Raw genomic sequence first — 20,950 nt, forward strand, 5'->3', positions numbered from 1 at the left:
AGCAAATATTCAGGGAGCAGGTAAGAAGGTGGTAGGTGTCCTATAAAAGCTTAAAAACTACTTGGGAAGGCCATATACAGCCTCACTAGTAATCAAAGAAATATAAAGTAAAATGATACTTACCCCCAAAGCAACAGGCAAAAATTAAAAGAAAATGATGATATCGAGTGTGGGTGAGGGTATAGGGAAATACTACTGGCAGAAGTTTTAATTGGCATGGACTATGTGGTTGGCAACTTGTGGTATCCATTAAATTTTTAAATTTAAAATGGTCATACCCTTCTACCTAGCAATTCACTTCCAGGTGTCTATCCTATACATCTGCCAAGTATATTTACTGCAGCAAAGTAAGAAAAATCCAAATGTCTATCAATAACTGAACTTGATACATCCATATTGGGAAAACTACGTAGCAATTAGAAAGATTGGGGTTCCTATATAAAGAAAGTCCTCCAAAACATACTATTAAGTGAAAAGAACAAGCTACAGAATATATACAGTGTGATTTCAACACCCACACACAATGTATTCTTAAGGTTTGTGCATCTCATTGTAAATTTTGCATCAGAAGGAAAAAGCTATAAACAAATACTGAACTCTAGATAAGGATAGCATGCTCAAGTACTTAGGTGAAAGTGTACTGATGTTTGAAATTTACTTTGAAACACATCGAGAAAATAGTTTGGATTAATAGATGGAGGAATGCATATATGACAAAGCAAGTACTATAAAAATGGTAATATAAAATCTAGTGTGTATATGGGTATTCAACTATAAAATTCTATCAACTTTGCTGTGTATTTGAAATTGTTCTTAATAAAATGTTGGGAGGAAAGGCTAACAAAACAAACCAGTTCATGAGTGGTACAATACTATAATAAGTACTAAAATTTGGTAAGGAGTAGAAATGTGTGTACTGGAAAAAACTCTACAGAGAAGGTAAGTGTTTGGTTTTATCTTGAAAATTAGGAATGAGGGCATAGGGGGTACACAGGATGAGATTAAAATATTACAGTAACTTTGGACTTACAGGTGATAACGAGCCATTTACAGTCTTTGCCAATTCATTTACTCCACAAATAATTCCCAAGAATCTACACATGCCAGACCCTGTGCTTTATGTGGGGGACCAGCACTGAATAGGACAGATTTCCTGCCCCACAACGAATCTTCCAAACATGACTGCTATAAGTCAATGTGCTCCTCCCAAGAGTCTTGTCAGATGGGCACACCCAGAACACTATTTAGAGGGAAAGTGATACTCAAAAGAAATTAAGTGACCTGTTCAAGGTCACATGGCAAGGAGCTAGACTCTTTCTCCTTGGAATGCATGACCAATCTGGAGTAGAAATACTGGACAGACAATAGTATCCTGCTTGCAGAGAGGTACAGTGAAATTCCAGACTATGAAGTAGTCGAATGCCAAATAATGGAGCCACAAGAGTCAGACACAGAGCTACTTTCAAGCCCTGCTTCAGCTGACATGATTTTCATCTGCTACTATGGTCTCCAACTGTTTCAGATTTGGAGCTTACCCTGTTACCAGAACTCTAGTCTATGAAGATAGAATTTCAACAAGAAAAAAGCACTTTGAAGGACAGAAACTAGTGAAGAAGGACTAATGTGAACAAACAATGGCAGCAGAACATTAAAAAGTCACCTGGCCATGTGTTATAATAAAAAGTGGGGATAGCTCCAAATCATCATGCGAAGAAATCATAATTCCCAAATAAAGCAAGCAGAGCAGGATAATTCTGATATTGCAGGGCAGTCTTCTGGAATAGGGTAGAACAACTGACAAGTCACTGTGTCACATTTCAGACAAATTTTAGAAGGGCTGAAGTAAAAGCTAACCCTTTCAGAACGATAAATATAAAAACCAATTTTCTAGTTCTACAACCCAAAATGTCTTTCATTAGAGTGAAAAGTTGGCCTCTTAGAAATTCAGACAGTTCTCCATGCTTATTAAAATCCAAATGGAAAATCCAACTTTAAAAAATCTATCTTTTCATTTAGATTATATTATACAAATCAGGGGCACCTGGGTGGCTCAGCAGGTTAAGCATCCGACTCTTGATCTCAGTTCAGGTCCTGATCTCAGGGTTGTGAGATCGAGCCCTGCTTTATTTATTTATAAAAATCAATAATAAATAACAAATTCATAAATTGGCTTAAATACAGATAACAGAATTAATTTAAGTCAAGATAAGCTCAAAGTAAGAGAGTGCATGGAACAAACTAAACTGCTCTATCTGGAGGCTTTTAAGTATACAACTTTCTTTTGGATATGCACTTAATTTATGGTTGACCCTTTATAGTGCCTCTTAATTTTGTACTGTTACCCTGAATTAGCCACATTTTTAAATTCCTTTATTTATGTAATTAAAAAAATCCTCTGAAATTATTCTCTTATAGGCAGTCAGCATCACATAAAATCATATTAAAATGTGTCCTGGTCAGTTTACATCAATAAATATTGTGGAAAAATGGAAAGTTTCTCTTCAAAAGCAAATAGATTTTTATCAAAGCATATAGTGAAATGTAATTAGGTACTTCAATCCAGTGCAATTGCCCACCATAGTCAACCTCAAAACCTGTCCAAAAATCCACTTTTGGAGGGGCACCTGGGTGGCACAGTCAGTTAAGCATCCAACTCTTGGTTTTAGCTCAGGTCCTGATCTCAGGGTTATGAGATCAAGCTCTCTGTGGGGTTCCGAGCTCAGCACAGAGTCTGCTTAAGACTCTCTCCCTCTCCCTCTGCCCCTCCCCCTGTGTGCACACACTCTCTCTCAAATAAATAAAAATGAATCTTAAAAAAAAAAAAATCCACTTCTGGATTTAGATCTGCTAGAAAAGGAAAAGTATCCCAGAATAAATGAAAAAGGCAATCTATTTAGATTTTCCATTTTACAGAGACTAATAGCTCAACAAAATTAACAACCCATTCTTCTTAAAACACAAGATCTAATACCCAAGCCTCCCTGAATCAGTTTTATAGTCTTCTAATGAGGTGGGCCTCAACCAGAATAGTTTGCCACCCTCCCGGGCACATTTGTCAATGTCAGAAGCCATTTTCTGGTTGTCACAGTTAGGGGACAGGAGTGCAACTGGCATCTCATGAATTCCCAAACATCCTAAAATGCACAGGATAACCCCCCACAACAAAGAATTACTTGGCCAAAATATAATAGTGCCAGGTTGAGAAACCTGGATCTAATATAATGCTAACCCCATCTGGTACATACCTTTTGTGAGGTTTGGTGGGATTATGTCATACTGTGGTATGACAACAATTTTTAGCAAGGTAGCTCAGAACAGTCATCTTGGTTCAAAATATCTCTCATGTGATTTACCTTGAACTCTTGGTGTATCAGAAAAACTTATCATTCACCATTTGGGTGAAAAACAACTTTATCAGAAACTTTAAGAACTTCAAGAGAAGGAGCGCCTAGGGGCACCCAGGTGGCTCAGTTGGTTGGGCGTTGGATTTTCGCTCAGGTCGTGATCACCTGGTGGTGGGATCAAGCCTCGCTTTGGGCTCCCCACCCGTGGAGTCTGCTTGGGTATCTCTCCCTCTGCCCCTTCTGCCTAATCCCTTCCCCCACTCCCACAAGCACCTGTGCACACACACTCTTTCTAAGTTAAATAAATAAATCTTAAGGAAAAAAAAGGGCACCTGGGTGGCTCAGTCAGTTAAGCATCTGACTCTTGATTTCAACTGGGGTCATGAAGGGTTGTGGGATCAAGTCCCGGGTTGGGCTCCACACTCAGCAGGGAGTCTGCGTGAGATTCTCTCTCTCCCTCTCCAAAATAAAAATAAATAAATTTTCTAAAAAAGAATCTGAATAGCAAATCCTAATTTTTATTTCCTATTTTCCTGCTTTTGAAGATATAAATACCCAAAATAGGCAATATCCTTTAAAATGCAACTGAGTAGTCACCAACTATCACAACATGAAGTTGGAACATAGCATTTGATAAATTTTGATTTCAGATACATCTCTAGTAAAGTTCTAGCTTATCATCACTTTGGGATTTTTTTTTCTTTTTTTGCATCACCACACACAGTACTTTGAGAACTTAATTCTTAATTTTATTGGCAAGGACAATCATCTTCTTTGCTCCATAACTGCAAGCACTCTCAGTTTTAGGCTAATAAACACCAATTAGAACAATCGACCCAATGTTGTTTTTTCATTTCTATGTCCTGTTTCCTTCCAATCACCTCTGTACACCTGCCTTTAGCAAATGTCCACTCACAAGTCAGTTTTGGTGCATAAACATCCTAGAAGATGAAAGGATACAATCGTATACCCTTTTAGCAAATTGAAATGGTTTTAATTCATGGTGAAATACTTCATTCTGAAGTCCTTCCTGCTGAATGACTACCTGGATGAGGATATTATTATTTCTTACCCACCCCCCAAAAATACATGGTGCACGTGTTAAGTTCTTCATTCTGAGAAAATTCATCATATTGTCATCTAAAGACTACATAGTCTGTGAACTGGCTCACAGTCAATTTTACCATCATCACCCCTGTCTAGCCTGCTTCTGTCTGCTGGACTGCATTTGTCTGCTAGCTCCTCTGCTGTGAGGGGTCTTCCTCTGTTCGTTTTCTTCTTTTTGCCATTACAGGAAGCAAAAAAAAAAAAAAATCAAGGATTACCAAATATGTTTCCTGAAAGCTTAAAAAGGTTGTAAAAATAGTATAAAAAATGGTCATATAACTTTCACTCAGATTCCCCAGATCCTAATGTCTTATTGATTGTTTAAGATGGTATCTCCCAACTTGTACAGTCTTGGAAGATGCTGTAATGCTTCGGGCAAAGCAGTAAGAAAACTGAAGTGTAACAATGATGATTTATTTTACCACTGCATTATCCTTCTAGGCAATGCCATCATTCTTCCCTTTTCTTATTATTTTAGTTTTTTTTAGCATAATAGGGAATAACTGATGAGCAATGATGAAATAGTTCCTAGGATGATGAAATACCAAAATGTTTCAAGCTATAGGAAAACTAAGATCACTAAGATCCCAGAATATAGTTCAGATGTATAAATGGTAATAGCTAAAATGAGTTTATCTCATTAAAAAGAAAATAAGTAAATTCTCTCTTTGTTCCTTTTTTTTGGGGGAGGGAGAGAGCAAGAGAGTGCGGGGAGGGGGGGAGCTACTTAACAGACTGAGCCACCCAGGTGGCCCTCTTTGTTCTTTTAAAGACCTATAATAAAGAATAAAGTCATGAAATATAAATCTTTACAGGTAGTTAGTACTGCTCAAAAAGAAACTCAAAAACTAAAATTGGGTCCTAATGATACTGATTCTGTGGCAGAAAATGAACAGGAAACTTTAGTTCAATTCAAAAGGTATTAAAAATTGTATCAATGTTAACTTTTTGATCTAGATCACTGTACTACAGTTTTGTAAAACACATTTGGGAAATCTGGGTGAAGGTTATACAACAATTCTTTACAGTATTTTTGCGACTTCTTTTGAAGTCTAAAATTATTTCAAAGTGAAAAGTTAAAAAAAATTTAAGTATTAATAGTATGAGAATAGGAAAGAAGGAAATCATTCTGTAGTCCTATTCTAAAGGATATGAACATTTAGTTTATGTGACAAGGTTTCTTTTTTTTAAGATTTTATTTATTTATTTAAGAGAGAGTGAGCGAGAAAGAGCACGAGCAGGGGGGAGGTGGAGAGGCAGAGGGAGAAGCAGACTCCCCACTGAGCAGGAAGCCCAACACAGGGCCCCAGGATTATCACCTGAGCTGAAGGCAGATGCCCGACCAACTGAGCCACCCAGGCGCCCCGTAACAAGGTTTCTCTAAATTAACTGAGAATGGTATAAAACAGACTGAGCATAAATAACAGAAGATAAGCTAGCTACAGCTATCAAGAAAGCATTGTAAATAGGACTTGAGGGGTGCCTAGGTGGCTCAGTCAGTTAAGCCTCCAACTCTTAATTTTGGCTCAGGTCATGATCGCAGGGCCGTGAGATTAAGCCCCCCTTTGGGCTCCGTGCTCAGTGTGGAGCCTGCTTACAATTCCCTCTCTTGCCCTCTCTCTCTGTCCCTCCCTGCCTCGCACTCTCTTCCTCTCTCTCAAAAAAGAATAGGACTTGAGACAGTTAACGGGATAGGTAGATGTGTCACTTAACCTCATCCTGTCTTTATCCTATTAGCTATATGTCTGCCCCCACACAGGCCTGGGCATGTACACCTTTAACCAGCTTTGTATCCACCACTGTGCACAGCATACAGTCTTGTCTATGGTAGAACTCAAATCATTCACTCACTCATGCATGCACCCTCTAATATATATTGAGCACATACTATGTGCCAGGCATTCTTCTAGGAGCTGGGGATATAGCAGTAAACCAAACAAAAATTTCCTCCTTCATGAAGTTTACATGAAGAGGGAGAAAAGGCAGTACACAAAGTGTTCAGAACACTAGACAGTGACAAGTGCTAAGAAGAAAAAGAAGGGTTTTTGAAATTTTAGATACAAGTGACCAAAGAATACCTCACTGATAAGGTAACTTTTGGGTAAAATAGTAGAGAGCTAACCATGTGGAAATCAGTGAGGAAGCATTACAAGCAGAAGGAACAGGAAATGCAAAGACCCTGATGCATATATGTGCTTAATATTTTCCAAGAACAGCAGAAAGGCTGTATAACTGGAACAGAATGGAGGAAAGACAGACTGGTAGAAAATGAAATCAGAGAAGTAATGGGGTTGGGGTTAGTAGGTAGAGAGCATATTGTGTTTCTTCTCAGAGGTCATAATAAGGACCCAAGCTTAATAATCAGACTGAAATGGGAAGCCACTGGTGGGTTTTAAGCAGAAAAGTGACATGATCTGAGTTAAGTTTTAAGACTCACCTGGCTGCTGTGCTAAGAACAGCCTAAAGAGATGCTGAATAACAAAGCAGAGGGAACAGTTAAGGTAACTGATAATCCAAGCCAGAGATGTACTTCTGATCACTGCTATAGTTGGGAGTAGGGTGGTGGTGGTGGTATTAAGTGATCAAATTCCGGGTAATATTTTGAATATAGAGCAAATAGGATTTGCTGAAGATCAAATATAAAAAAGACAGAAAAAGGGCGCCTGGGTGGCTCAGTTGGTTAAGCGACTGCCTTCGGCTCAGGTCATGATCCTGGAGTCCCGGGATCGAGTCCCGCGTCGGGCTCCCTGCTCGGCGGGGAGTCTGCTTCTCCCTCTCCCACTCCTCCCTCTTGTGCTCTCTCTCTCTCTCACTCTCTCTCTCAAATAAATAAGTAAAATCTTTAAAAAAAAAAAAAAGACAGAAAAAAAGAAGTCAAATGCCTAATAAATATCCAAGAGAAAATATGAAGTGGGCCACGGGTTATGTTTGTCTATAGTACAGGGGAGAGGCCCCCCGTTAGAGAAATTTGGAAGTTATCAGCATTGTTTGGATTTTAGAAAGGTGATAGAGTATACAAGGTAACTCTCCTTAATTAAGCACATTCACATTTCTGCATCAAGTGAGACAGCCTAGACCAGGCTGGTGGCCCTTAATTAGTTGTGGAACCAAACTTACCAAAAAACAAACAAACAAAAATTCTTGTGTTTTAGAGCTGCAGATTAGGGACTATAGACCTGTATATCCTTCATTAACCCACAAATCAGCAAAGATATCATATCAGCAGGACTGAGGAAGCACCCGCAGCCATGATTCTCTAAGTACAAATAAAATGCAGACACACAAGACAGAAAGATGGTGAGTAGTACAAAAGCAAGAGAAGGGGGCGCCTGGGTGGCTCAGTTGGTTAAGCGACTGCCTTCGGCTCAGGTCATGATCCTGGAGTCCCTGGATCAGTCCCGCATCGGGCTCCCTGCTCGGCAGGGAGTCTGCTTCTCCCTCTGGCCCTCCCCCCTCTCATGTGCTCTCTCTCATTCTCTCCCTCTCAAATAAATAAATAAATAAATCTTCAAAAAAAAAAAAAAGCAAGAGAAGGGAAGGTCAAAAAAGAGATGTATGCCTTCGAAACTGCTACTAATAAATGCCTAACTTTGAAGCTAATTGCAACTAAACAGATGTAGCCTCTAGTTAACAAACTTTAAATTGCAATTTGAGTTCAGTTTGTATACTTTTTATCACCTATTATGTGCCAATATCATCCTAGGCACTGAGGCTATCACGAAAGTTAAGTCCCAGTCTAGATGGACTAAGTCATTGGTGCAGCTCTTGCTGAAGAAAACCAGTTGCCCCACAAACGCACAGGGACAAAAACCTCTATACGTTTGATTATATATGAGAACAAATCTCACTAGGCATGTCTTTTGAAGAAAGAGACCCAAAAAGAAAGTTACATAATTAAAGGAAGCCAAGGTTTTTTGGTATTTTTAATATGTTGTTAAAAGACAATTAAGACAGATAATTGTCTAAATACAATTAGAATTTATATTTAGGGGCACCTGGGTGGCTCAGTTGGTTACACATCCGACTCCTGATTTTGGCTCAGGTCATGATCTCAGGGTCATGGGATCAAGCCCCACACTGGGCTCTGTGCTAAGCAGAGTCTGCTTGTCCCTCTCCCTCCGCTCCTCCCCTCCCCGCCCCTTGCCCTCTCTCTCTGAAATAAATAAAATCTTAAAAAAAAAAAAAAAAAGTGGCAGGGGGCGCCTGGATGGTTCAATCGGTTAAACATCCAACTCTTGATCTCAGCTCAGGTCTTGATCTCTGGGTCATGAGTTCAGGCCCCACGTTGGAGGAAGCCTACTTAAAAAAAAAAAAGTGGCACAAAACCAAAATTCTTTGAAATATTTGTAAAGAATATAATGCAATAATGGCAGAATACAGACTACCCTGCTGGGTATGCTGCTGGATAACCTTAACCTTAACAAAAGAGTATCCAGAATTATTTACTTAAGCTGTAACCAGAAAAAGATAAAAGTCCCAAGATATTACTTCTTCTACTCACTTACTGAAGTAGAAATAGGAAGACATGTGAAGGAAAGGAAGTATTAGTAAACAATAGTTGGCCATATTAATATATCTTGAGCTTGACAGGGTAACAGTGACATACGTGCCAAGTCCATTATTTCTTCACTATGATTCTTAAACACCTTCCAAAGCAGTAGAAGCAATCAGGTCTGTAAACTGAAGAGAACAGGATTCACAAACTCTGGAAGAGACTACAATTCATGTGCGAATTTCAACATAATGCCATTCCTTCTAACACCCCAAAGCACTCTCTGGGGGTACTTTCAGATGTCTAAGGTCATTCATTTAACAACCTGCTTCAACTGGATCTATGATTTCAGGCTTCACCCTCCTGTTGCTCATTCAGTGTCCTCTCCTCCTCCACCCAAGGTAGGCTCTCCCTCCTCTGAATTCCTTTCAGCTCTCTGTAATTCACTCTTACGGCACTCAATCTCCACTGATGTGTAGTAAAATCATCATGTGAATATTTGCCTTTCCTTCTAAGAATGTAAACTTTTCCGGGACAAAGACTCTTCCTGTGTCAGCCCAGGGCTACTTAAGAAGGTGGTCAAGAAATGGGTGTTGACTCAATTCCCCTTTAGAATCTGAGTCCCAATTTTTTCCCTCAAAGCTGCTTTCAAAAGCACACTGCTAGGTCCTCAAAAAATTAAACACAGATTTACTATTTGATCCAGCAATTCCACCTCTGGGTATATACCCAAAAGGATTCAAAGCAGGTACTTGAAGAGATATTTATATATCCATGTTCTTTATGGCGTTATTCACAATAGCCAAGAGGTGGAAACAACCCAAATGTCTACTGATACATGAATCAACAAAAGATGATATATACATATAATGCAATATTAATCACCATTAAAAAGGAAGGTAATTCTGGGGCGTCTGGGTGGCTCAGTTGGTTAAGCGACTGCCTTCGGCTCGGGTCATGATCCTCGAGTCCCTGGATCGAGTCCCACATCGGGCTCCCTGCTTGGCAGGGAGTCTGCTTCTCCCTCTAACCCTCCCCCCTCTCATGTGCTTTCTCTCTCATTCTCTCTCTCAAATAAATAAATAAAATCTTTAAAAAAAAAAAAAAAAAGGAAGGTAATTCTGATATGTGCTACGACATGGATGAACCCTGAGAACATTATCTAAGTGAAATAAGCCAGACACAAAAGGGCAAATACTGTATGATTCCACTTATGTAAGATACCTAGAGTAGTCAAACTCACACAGACATAAAGTAGAATGGTTGTTGCTAGGGGCTGAGGAGAGATTTAAAGGGGCTGTTTGTTGGAGAGTCTTGGTGGTTCAGTCGATTAAGCGGCCGACTCTTGATTTTGGCTCAGGTCATGATCTCAAGGTTCTGAGATTGAGCCCCACGAGGGGCTCTGCACTCAGCGGGGAGTCTGCTTCTCTCTCTCCCTTTGCCTCCCTCTCCCTCTGCCCCCACCCCTGTGCACACACTCATGCTCTAAAATAAAAAATTTTTTTCTTAAGATTTTATTTATTTATTTGACAGAGAGAGCGAGCGAGAGCAGGAACACAAGCAGGGGGAGTGGGAGAGGGAGAAGCAGGCTTCCTGCTGAACAGGAATCCCAATGCGGGGTTCAATCCCAGGACCCTGGGATCATGACCTGAGCTGAAGGCAGACGCTTAACGACTGAGCCACGCAGGAGCCCCCCAAAAATGTTTAAAGAGAGAGAGAGAGAGATAGATAGATAGACAGATAAAGGAGCTGTTGTTTAATGTGTACAGTTTCAGTTGGGGGAAGATGAAAAAGTTCGGGAGAAAGGGGCGCCTGGGTGGCTCAGTTGGTTGAGCGACTGCCTTCGGCTCAGGTCATGATCCCGAAGTGCCGGGATCGAGTCCCACATCGGGCTCCCTGCTCGGCGGAGAGTCTGCTTCTCCCTCTGACCCTACCCCCTCTTGGGCTCTCTCTATCTCTCTCTCTCAAATAAATAAATAAAATCTTAAAAAAAGTTCTGGAGATGGATGGTTGAAACAGTTGCACAACAAAGTGACTGTACTTAATGCCACTGAATTGTACACTTAAAAATAGTTAAAACGGTAAATTTTGTTATATATGTTTTACCTCAATTGTTTTTAATAGCACACTGCTCCTTCTCTGTTTACTATCCTTAGACCAGACATAAATGAAGTGTAGAGTTAAGAGCAGGGACTCTGGAACCAGAACACCAGGGTTCACATCTGTCATGGCCACTTACCACAGTTCTAATCTCTGTCAGTGTTTCCTCATCTTTAAAACAAGGACTTCATAGTACCCACTAGACAGGGTTATCATGAAGATTACGTGGATTAATAAATGTACAGTGCCTAACTCAGTGCCTGGGACATAATAAGGGCTCAATAAATGAAAGTTCTTACTGGGGTGTGTGGGTGGTGCAGTCAGTTAAGCCTTCCACTCTTGGTTTTGGCTCAGGTCGTAATCTCAACCTGAGCTGGCACGCAGTCTGCTTGAGATTCTCTCTCCCTCACCCTCTGCCCCTCCAGCTCATATGGGTGCGTGTGCTCTCTCTTTTTTTTTTTAATTCTTTTTTTTTATTCTTATGTTAATCCCCATACATTACATCATTAGTTTTAGATGAAGTGTTCCATGATTCATTGTTTGTGCATAACACCCAGTGCTCCATGCAGAACGTGCCCTCCTCAATACCCACCACCAGGCTAACCCATCCTCCCACCCCCCCCTCCCCTCTAGAACCCTCAGTTTGTTTTTCAGAGTCCATCGTCTCTCATGGTTCGTCTACCCCTCTGATTTCCCCCGCTTTCTCTCTCTTTCTAGGATAAATAAATCTTTATTTTTTTAATTTTTTAAAAAATAAATCTTTAGAAAAAATGAAAGTTCTTATTTTTCATGTAGACAGAGGGTATAGTTTTAAAAGGCATGTTAATGGGGTGCCTGGGTGGCTCAGCTGGTTAAGCGGCTGGCTCTTGATTGCGACTCAGGTCATGATCTCAGGGTCCTGGGATGGAGCCCCCACATTGGGTTCCGTGCTCAGCAGGGAGTCTGCTTGAGGATTCTTTCTTTCTCTCCCTCTGCGCCTCCTCCCACCGTGCCTCCCCCCACCCCACCTTGCATGCACACGCTCTCTCAAATAAATCTTTTTTTAAAAAATAAAAAGCATGTTAACTATCATTTATCATTTCTAGGAAAATCTACAGAAAGTAAAGCTTAACAACTCTTAGTAGTATTAGAAGAAGGAGAAAACCTTTTATTTTATTTTTTTAAGATTTTATTTGTCAGAGAGAGTGAGCAAGAGAGAGAGCGAGCGAGCGAGCAGCAGGCAGAGGGAGAAGCAGGTTCCCTGCCCAGCAAGGAGCCCAATGCGGGACTCGATCCCAGGACGCTGGGATCATGACCTGAGCCAAAAACAGACGCCCAACCAGCTGAGCCACCCAGGCGTCCCGAGAAAGTCTTTTAAAGCACTTCACTAGATTACTGAATGACATGGACATAACCTTTTAATTCTGACTAAAATTTGCAGCCATTAACATCTGCCTTGAAAAGATCTCCAGTTATCTTGTCTGTACATAAGATGTAAACAGGACTATGCTTTGCCAAGAATCTTATCAAATTACTACATACCTCTTTCCTCAAAAAAACACAAAAAACAAAAAAACCCCTTACTCTTAGGGTAAAACCTTCTTAATTACAAAATGCCAATCTATCTAGGGTCTTAACTCTGACAAAACTATAGTATATACCATACTGCTATTTGGAAAGGTAAGAAGCATTTATAAAAACTTTCCTAATATAGTACATCCAGGTTCTTACTTGAATCCTTAAAGCATATATGGGACTTCTGACCCTGGTGCCCCAAGAGACAACATATTAAGTGCATGATTTAGGTCTTCCATGTTTCCCAGCAGACAGCACTGCAAATGGTGGGAACAACTTTGTGTTGACCAAACCTTCCTCTCCACTATCTCCACTATCTTTGGCAGTTTATAACATCAGAAAAAACACCCAGGCTTTCTGTATCCACACCAATTCTAACACAGTCACTAGCATTCAAATGAAAAAGCTACCTTTGCCATTGCTACTTCCTTAACTGAGATGGGACTTACTCTCTTCACATGAATATAGGGCAGGACATCAAGCTCTCAGGCCCACCTGAACAAAGCACAAATCTAGAATTTAACTTCAGGTATCAGCCAGATAGCTTGCTCAGATATTAGTCTATAAATACATTCCTCCAATACATTCCTCCGTGTTTATATTTTCATGAAAAAATATCAAAAACATGTAATTTCTCTTAAGAAAAGAGAACGTATCAAGTCAGAGCAAAAACCTCATTTAAAATAATTCATTATGGGGCGCCTGGCTGGCTCAGCCAGAAGACCATGTGACTCTTGATCTCTTAAGCTTGAACCCCATGTTGGGTACAGAGATTACTTAAATTAAAAAAAAAAAAACCTTAAAAAAATTAAATAGTTCATTAAACATGAAATGTCCTAAGGCAACTCCCCAATACAGGTCAGAGGGCAATGCTATGAAAGTCACATACACAAAACTACATTAGTCCTCGACTTCACCCTCTCTGTAACAAAACAGGGCAAGAACACTATGTTTTATAGAATATAAATAGAAATGGTCTAGATGTTCTAACAGAATTACATAAAACCAGAAGAGAAGATTTTTCAAGAACACCTCTAATTACCTAAATTGCAACTTATTTCTTTGTGAAATTAAGCTTACATAGCAGAACCACCTGTATGTACAATGAAAGCATTCAAAAATGCAAGAGCAGAAGAAATCAGAGTATTTTATTCAGTCTGAGTTTTTTTTTTAAATCACCATCTTTTATAAACATATAGTTTTAAATAGTAAAATGTAAATCCAACCCTTCCTTTTCTAAATCTCAGCTTAGTTAAAGACTTTTTCTGGCTAACTGGGTTTGAAGTCCTAAGGCACCTAACAGTGGCCAAGTCTAACTACCCACCACCCTATTGGCTCAAAGGAAACCCCGCCCCGTACAGCCACAGTAACTGAACCTAAGGGAACTCCAAGAAAGGTTGTCCCCGGCCACATTTCTAGTCTCTGATGACTCTCCGCCCCTCCCCCCACAATCACCGCTGCGGAAGCATGGTCACAGCACGAGCAGCCACTCCACTGCAAGACTCCCAACGAAAGGACCTTGAGCACCTCGCTCCAAAAATTACAAGCGGCGGTGACCATGCTCCCACTCTCCAAGGCTGAACGGTGCCATCTACGCTGCGTGCAGCTAAGACAGACAACAGCTCTGGCACACAGCCCTCTTGCCCCAGGCAAAAGGCATGGCCGAGCCACAAGAGTAAGTCCTGACACCTCCGCAGCTCAGAGTCGGCGGGAGCCCCTCCCACCCCACGGAGACGTAGGGCGGGGCAGATCTGGGCGCCGCGACTCCAAGCCAGACCGGACAGCGGGCTTTCCCGAACCCCGCCTCACTTGCCAAGGAGGCGGAAACCGGGGGGAGGGGGGAGGACGGCCTGGGGGAGTGGCATCGCCGCTCCGTACGGCCCCTCCGGCCAACCGGATCCCGAGAAGGCGGAGGAAAGCAGACTTCACGCCCCCTCCCTGCCGCGCCCCGAAACCACACGCGGGAGACCCCTTGCCCGTCCCCCAACCCCAGCATGCCAGTGCGCGGCTGCCCAGCTGAGGCCCCGCCCACCTCGGGAAGATAGGAGGGGTGGTCGACCGCAAACAGCACTTAGCCAGGGCCGGCCCCGCCCCTTTCTCCACAATCGCACGCGCGCGCCGGCCCCGCCCCTGAGCGGCGGCGCGAGAGCCCGCCCCCTCCGCGCGCACCGGGACTACGCTCTCCTCCCCCTCCCGCACGAAGAGCTACCCCGCTCCGCCCCCCACCCCCCTCACACATCCACACACCTCCCGCCCGCCTGCTCTACGGGAAGCCGAGGAGGTCAGCCCCCCTAAAAATACACACCCTCGAGTCCAGCGTTACCCGCCACCAGGCTCCCCGCCCCGACCCTGGCCCGGCGTGCTCTCACCGCAAAGCTGCTTCGGCCGCTCCTCACTGCGTGTCCCTCTCGGCGTGAGCCTCGGGCTCAGCAGGGAGGCCCCGAGAACGGCGAAGGCACAGGCCCGCCGAAGCGGACTGGCAGCCTCCTCTCCGCTAACGAAACGGTCACAGGCCCCGGTGCCCAGACTGGGAAGGAGGGAGGGAGGGAGGGAGGGAAACTCCGAGGGGGGAAGGGGAGGGGGGGAAAGATGGAGAAACCGTCTCCGCCGCCTCTACCGCCGCGGCCGCTTCTCTGTTACCCGGGAAATCCCGCCCACTCCCCCGGCCCGCCCCGCAGAGGGAAGACTCAACTTCGCTCCACCACAGGCCGCATTATCCGCCCGTCAGAGGTTTAACCAATCGCTGTGCCCTGCCTGCCGGCTGCCCGCCCCTTCCCCCTCGGCTGGGAGGGGAGGGGGAGCCGCTCACCTTCTCCACGCCCCTATTGGCGGGGAGCTTCCCTAACTCAACCCCGCCTATTGGAGGCGAATTGCTGAATCCCACCCCCACGCCTCAACACTATTGGAGGAAGCAGGGGAGCTCTTCACGTCTCATTGGAGGACTCCACATATCCCGCCCCGTGCGGTCTCAGCCACAGGCCCAACAAGTCGGCTCCCGCCCTCGCCGGTCATCGCATTGGAAGGCTACCCCTGGCTCTCTTGCTGCCCCAGGAAGGTAAGTAACCGATGTGGGGTAAAATGTCCGTAAGTGAGGCAGGCCCCGCCCCCAACCACCCGATTGGATATCTCAGCGCCGGTAGCAGCCTCCATTGGCCAGGACGCCCGTCTAGAAAGGAGCTGACTCCGCCCCGCGCGAGGAGGCTGAACCTTAGCAGTCCTTTTGTGGAATGTTTACACTAGAGACTGAAGTGCAGAGAGTTCCAGGGCCCGAAACAGGAGGGGGCGCGGAGCTCAGCAGCTGAGATCCGAAGCCTTGGGATTTGAAAGGGAGAGGCAGCAACACACCACCGTGGAGGGCCCCTTACAAGAAAAAATAAAAGAAAGAAAGAAAAAGAACCTCATCCTATCCAGTTCTCTTTACAATTTACATTTCCGCACGCTGCCTCCTTGTAAACACAAATATCCGGAGCAACCGGATCCGTACAGCTCCTTTCAGTACGTACAGAATTAAGAGCTGGAGACCCAAGCCGAAAAATAGTCCCAGTGGTTGCCAGCCCGCAGCTAGGTTTGGCTGCACACTTCTAACACCGACAATCCCTAAACTTGAGTATGCAGTCCTAAGAGGGCGGAGATAACCAAAATGAAGGCAGGGCCCTAACAGCCACCGCCCTGGCAAGCCTCCGGAAGGCGGAGCGTGAGGTGTAAAGCGTTTGCGATCTCCAGGGTATATCTGGAGGCATACTCGGACTCGAACTGAATAAGGAGACCAAAAAGGCCACAGCATAAATGAACCTTCACCCCACACTTCATACAAAGAATAAAAATTCCACAGTTGGTGACAAAAGATAAGAATGGCTGTTCACCTACTCCTTTGGCCAACAAGTGTTAATGTCAGTCCCTAGGCCTTCTCTGTGTAGGTTATAGTGCTTCAAACACACAGAGACAAAGTGCTTGCAATGCCTAGGTTGCTTTTATTTATTCACCAAATGGGGCGGAGAACGGACGCTGGCCCTGCTTTGGGGGGCGCTCAAGGAGCGCCAGGAAAGGAGGGGGCGGGACTAGAGTTTTCCCGCTCTCCAGCAAAAGCCTACTCCCCCGAGAGCCGTGTCAGTCCCCAAGTGGCAGGCCCCAGGGAACCCGCTCCCAGGTCCTATCTTGTCCTCCCTCTGCAATCCAGGGGAGACGGCAAGAAAACCAGCGCTGGCAACAGGTGGGCCTGACTCCAAGGATGGCTTCGAGCCGTAAGGACAAGGCAGTGAACTGTGAACTCCATGAGTAGCTTAAGATGAGAGCCAAGCCCTGCCCAAAGACGGAGCTCTAAAAAAAAGGTCACACCAACGAAAGCGACGCTCGAGTCAAATCTCTTCGAGGTTAGGAAGAAGCGGCACTTTTGCAGAACTTATCGACGGTACCTTTCACTCTGGGCCGTCCCCGTCTCCCTGGACTGGGTGCCACACGACGCTCCACCTGGACCTCAAGAACCACTTCGAATCCAAGCAGGGTTGGGCCGACCCCGACTTCTCTGTCAATAGGGGATGAACCACCCTGTACCTTGCCTAAGGCACCCAGCCCAATCTTAGGTTGCTCAGAGTTTTAGTTAAAGCCACCTAAGGCCAAGCTGCCGGCGTCCGCGGCGTTCTCAAGCTTAAATTCAGGGTGATCTCCGGGAAGTGAAGAGGCGCGAGAATAGCCAGGCCGCAGGGTCAGAACTTTAGTAGTTGGCCCGGAAGGCCAGATCCCACCCCTCCTCCCCACCCCTGCAGAACCCCTGGAGCCGAGGGCCCCGAAATCCACTCATGCCGTTAACCCCTAACTTCATCGCAAAGCTACCAGAATCTCCAGCCTTAGAGGAATCATTGTGTGCCTTCTCCGCTCTCTTCGCCCCCTCCCCCCCCACTCCCCGCGCCAAGGACTCCAAACCCGGGACTTCCGGGCGGGAGGACAGTTCGAAGGAGCAAGGCGGGACTCACACATGTGCCGAGCGCGCACACAGGCTAGGGGAAGGGGCGGAGAACAGGGGGTGAACTTCCCCCCCATCCTAGCTCGCTCCGGCGGAGGGGGCGGAGACTACAATCTCACCAATCAGGAGTGGGGGCGGGACCTTGCGCCCCACGTAAGTCGTAGGAATCCTCCCTCCGCCCTTCACGGAAAAAAATCCTAGCAACTTAAACTCCAGCCCGGCCTCCGATAGGCGGAGCTCGAGATAATGTCATCCAGTCGAGAACCGAGAAGGAAAAAAGGGAGTCTCGCCCAGCCAGTGGAAGACAAGAGAAGGCGGGCCCTGTGGAGGAGCCCGAGGTGGGTGGAAGAGAGAGGGAAAGGCCCCGCCCCTCAGCTCCCCTCCGGGCGGGTTGCACAAGCGGCGGCTGCTGGAGTAGATAGTAAACAGGCTAGGCCAAGGAGTGGAGGCAGGGGCAACTCGGCGCTCCGTGGGCCGGGGCCCCGGCGCCTCCTCTCCCGGCATCGCCCCACCCGACCCCGGCGGTTAGCGCCGGCGCCCCGCCTTCCAGCCCGCGGCCGCCATCCCGGCTGACAGGCGCGCCCCCCGCGCCCCTCCCCGCCCGCTGATGCATTTCCTTTTCCCGATTCCTAGCGTGGAGACTGTTTTCCCAGTTTCCGACCTTCACTGCCCCTTTCAGGCCACCCCCTCGTGGGCGCGCTCACACGCCCGCGCCCCCGCCCCATCAGCGGGCGAGCCGCACGGCCGGGGGAGGAGAAGGGAGCCGCCACCGCCGCTGCGGCCGGCTTGGGGTGGGCGGGGAAGGAGGCAGCTCCATGTTTGCAAGGGGATCAGCTGGGGCCGCGGGTCGAAGCCGCCACCGAGTTCCTGGAGGTTTTCCACACCCCCGGGCCGAGTTCCGCGCGGGCTCGCGGCCTGGCGGGTTCCGACGCCGAATGCTGGCTCTACTGCCACGGCCCGGGAGTTCGGAGAACACAGACCGGCGCGCGGAGCTAGTGGCCAGGCGCTGGGGGCTCTTTCCGGTGGCCTCCCCCGCCCCCGGCCGCCCCTCCCGCAAGTCCGGCGTTGCCCCCGCCCCCAGAGTCCGTAACAACCGCGGCCCACGGCGCCCGCGCCTCACCGGATCGCGCCCACCGCCCCCTCCGTCAAGTTTGCGGGCCGAAACAAAACCCTCCGGGTGGCTGCCGCCCTCGCACAGCATGGTTAGCGGGGAAAGCCGCCGGCTCCGGGTCGCTAGCTAACTCCAGCTCTCAACCAACTCCGGGAGCCGCGGGCTCAGTGGGCCTGGCCTGCCGGGCTCAGGCCGCCGCCCCCTGCCGAGCCCGCGCGCCGCAGCCCAGGCTCGGTTCCAGTCGGCGTACGGAATATCCCCTATTTTCTTCTTTACAATAATTTTTTAAAAGGCATTCCAGGAGCGAGGGGGGAGGGAATCTCCCCCTGCCCGCCCCTTACCCAGTCCGCCGCCGAAACCTACCGAAACCGATTGCTCGGTGAAATAAACTAGGCAGCACGGCCGGCGCACTGACGACCCCGGGCCGGGCCGACCCCCTCCCCACGAATCCGGCCCGGCTTGGAAAACACACACACTGGCGAGCGGGCGGCGCCAAGAGCTCTCCTTCCTGGCCTGCCCCGTGCCTCCCTCGGCCGCCGGACTCCGAGACTCCCCTAGCTCCGTCCCGGGGCCCGCGGCGCCCGCACCGTGGCGGACCGGCCTGAGCCACTGGCCAGCGAGCTAGCCCCCCAAACGCCCGAGATTGGGGAGACCAAATTAAAAGCAGCTGTTTAACATACCTTCCGAGCCAGGCGAGGAGTCCTGAATGGGGAGGAACGCCCCCCACCGGCCATTGGCTCCCCGGCGCTAGCGTCAGTCAGCCTGGGCCCGCCTCCTTCCCTCGCTCCACCTCTTCCCCTTCATTGAATGCTCCCTCCCTCCAAAAAAACATTAAATAAATAAATTAAACTAGCCGCGAGTGGGAAGCGCATCCGTGGTAAAGGCCCCTATCTCTCCGGTACCGCCCCTTCGAGTTTCTTGAGACCCTTGGACTGGAAGGACACCTGAGACTCAGAGATCCGCAGGGTGGACTCGGAGGAGGAGCCAGCGGGGCTACCCGGCCCCACTTCCTTCGCACTCACACCCCATTTGGAGCTGGGTAGCGGAGGCTGGTAGGGACATCCTAACGACTGGCTGGAATGGCCCAATTCCCCAGGCTGTGTAACCTAACCGTGTCCAGCCCATTCTGTTAGGTGGCTACCTAAACATGAGTGGTGTAAGCGGCGAGTCCTGTGTTCAGGCAACAGGCGCTTATCTAAGCACCTACCGTGGGTGAGGCAGACACATTCATCCTGCACCTGCTTCTGAGTGCGATTACAGAGGCTGGATGAGATGCTCTCTCTATACCCTTCAAGGGCTCCAGACCTACCCGAGTTGATGCTACAGCAAGAGCTAAGTAAGGCAAGGCAGAAATGTGTATATAAATAGACCTAGGAGCTCAGAGCAGGGAGATTCTTCCTAGCTGAGGAAAACTGGGAAAGTCTTCATGGAGGAGATGGCTGGCACTCAAGTAGGGTCTTAATGCTTTCATCAGGCAGAAATGAAGGGGGCAAGTCATTTTTAACAAAGGGCACAAAGGGGTAAATGGAAAACATTGTTAAGGACCTTCTAGTGTGGCTATAGTAATGAAAATCAGGGTTGGAAAGATGGAACCAAATAGCAGAAGACTTTGATACCTGGTTAAAATTCTTAGACTCACACAACATAATGTGCTAGCAGCATAGTCACAGGCTACAGGCTCAGAACTATGGTTTAAGATGCTCAATATCCCAGTAGCTGGGTTGGTTCTGAGAGTGGTTAAGTGAGGGGTGCCTATAGGCAGCAAGGTGAGGCACAAAGGCTATTGTAATACTGGGTTTGGAGACAACAGAGATACATCTTCTGGTGGGAGGGGTACATGGTGGAGCCAAGGGAAATTTTATTTTCTCTCTCCCAGCCACCCAATCCAGAAAGTCTTCAGTAGCCCTCAAGTCAAAAACTCTGACTCAGATCCTTCCCTGAATCATTTGCTGTTTGTCCTAACTTTCAACCAGAAGTTGAAAGAGGCTACCCTACCTCTCTGTGTTCAACAGAACTGAGCCTAGGGCCAGAACACACGGAGTGAGCAAGAAAGACCTGTTGATTGAGGCATCCAGGAAAGGAAGTTTAGGTGGCGGATGTGGGGTGTGCAGAATGTGAAGAGTCCTGTGGGCAGAGTGGGGCCTGATGCTAGTTAGGCTGTCCCAACAATTCAGGTGAGATGTAATGAGGACTTGACCAGAGCAATGGCAATGGGAAACAAAAAGAACTAAAAAGGAGAGGGGCGCCTGGGTGGCTCAGATGGTTAAGCGTCTGCCTTTGGC

General features: G+C 46.8%; 1 protein-coding gene across 3 annotated transcripts in view; it reads right to left on the reverse strand.

The window, feature by feature from the left end:
- The window catches only part of SIN3A (SIN3 transcription regulator family member A), a 70,375-nt gene extending 51,005 nt beyond the window's left edge, over positions 1 to 19,370 (reverse strand). The window contains exon 1 of one of the 3 annotated variants that reach the window (XM_081831428.1): positions 19,349 to 19,370. The gene's annotated coding sequence lies outside the window, so the exon portion shown is untranslated. Of the gene's footprint in view, positions 1 to 9,057; positions 9,703 to 14,966; positions 15,225 to 19,348 lie in introns of those variants that run through there. The other 2 variants (XM_081831429.1, XM_081831430.1) reach the window with 2 other exon arrangements.
- Positions 19,371 to 20,950: the final 1,580 nt, after the last annotated feature.

Source organism: Leptonychotes weddellii, chromosome 9, assembly GCF_054177405.1.
Source record: "Leptonychotes weddellii isolate Sample4059 chromosome 9, ASM5417740v2, whole genome shotgun sequence".
Taxonomy (NCBI): domain Eukaryota; kingdom Metazoa; phylum Chordata; class Mammalia; order Carnivora; family Phocidae; genus Leptonychotes; species Leptonychotes weddellii.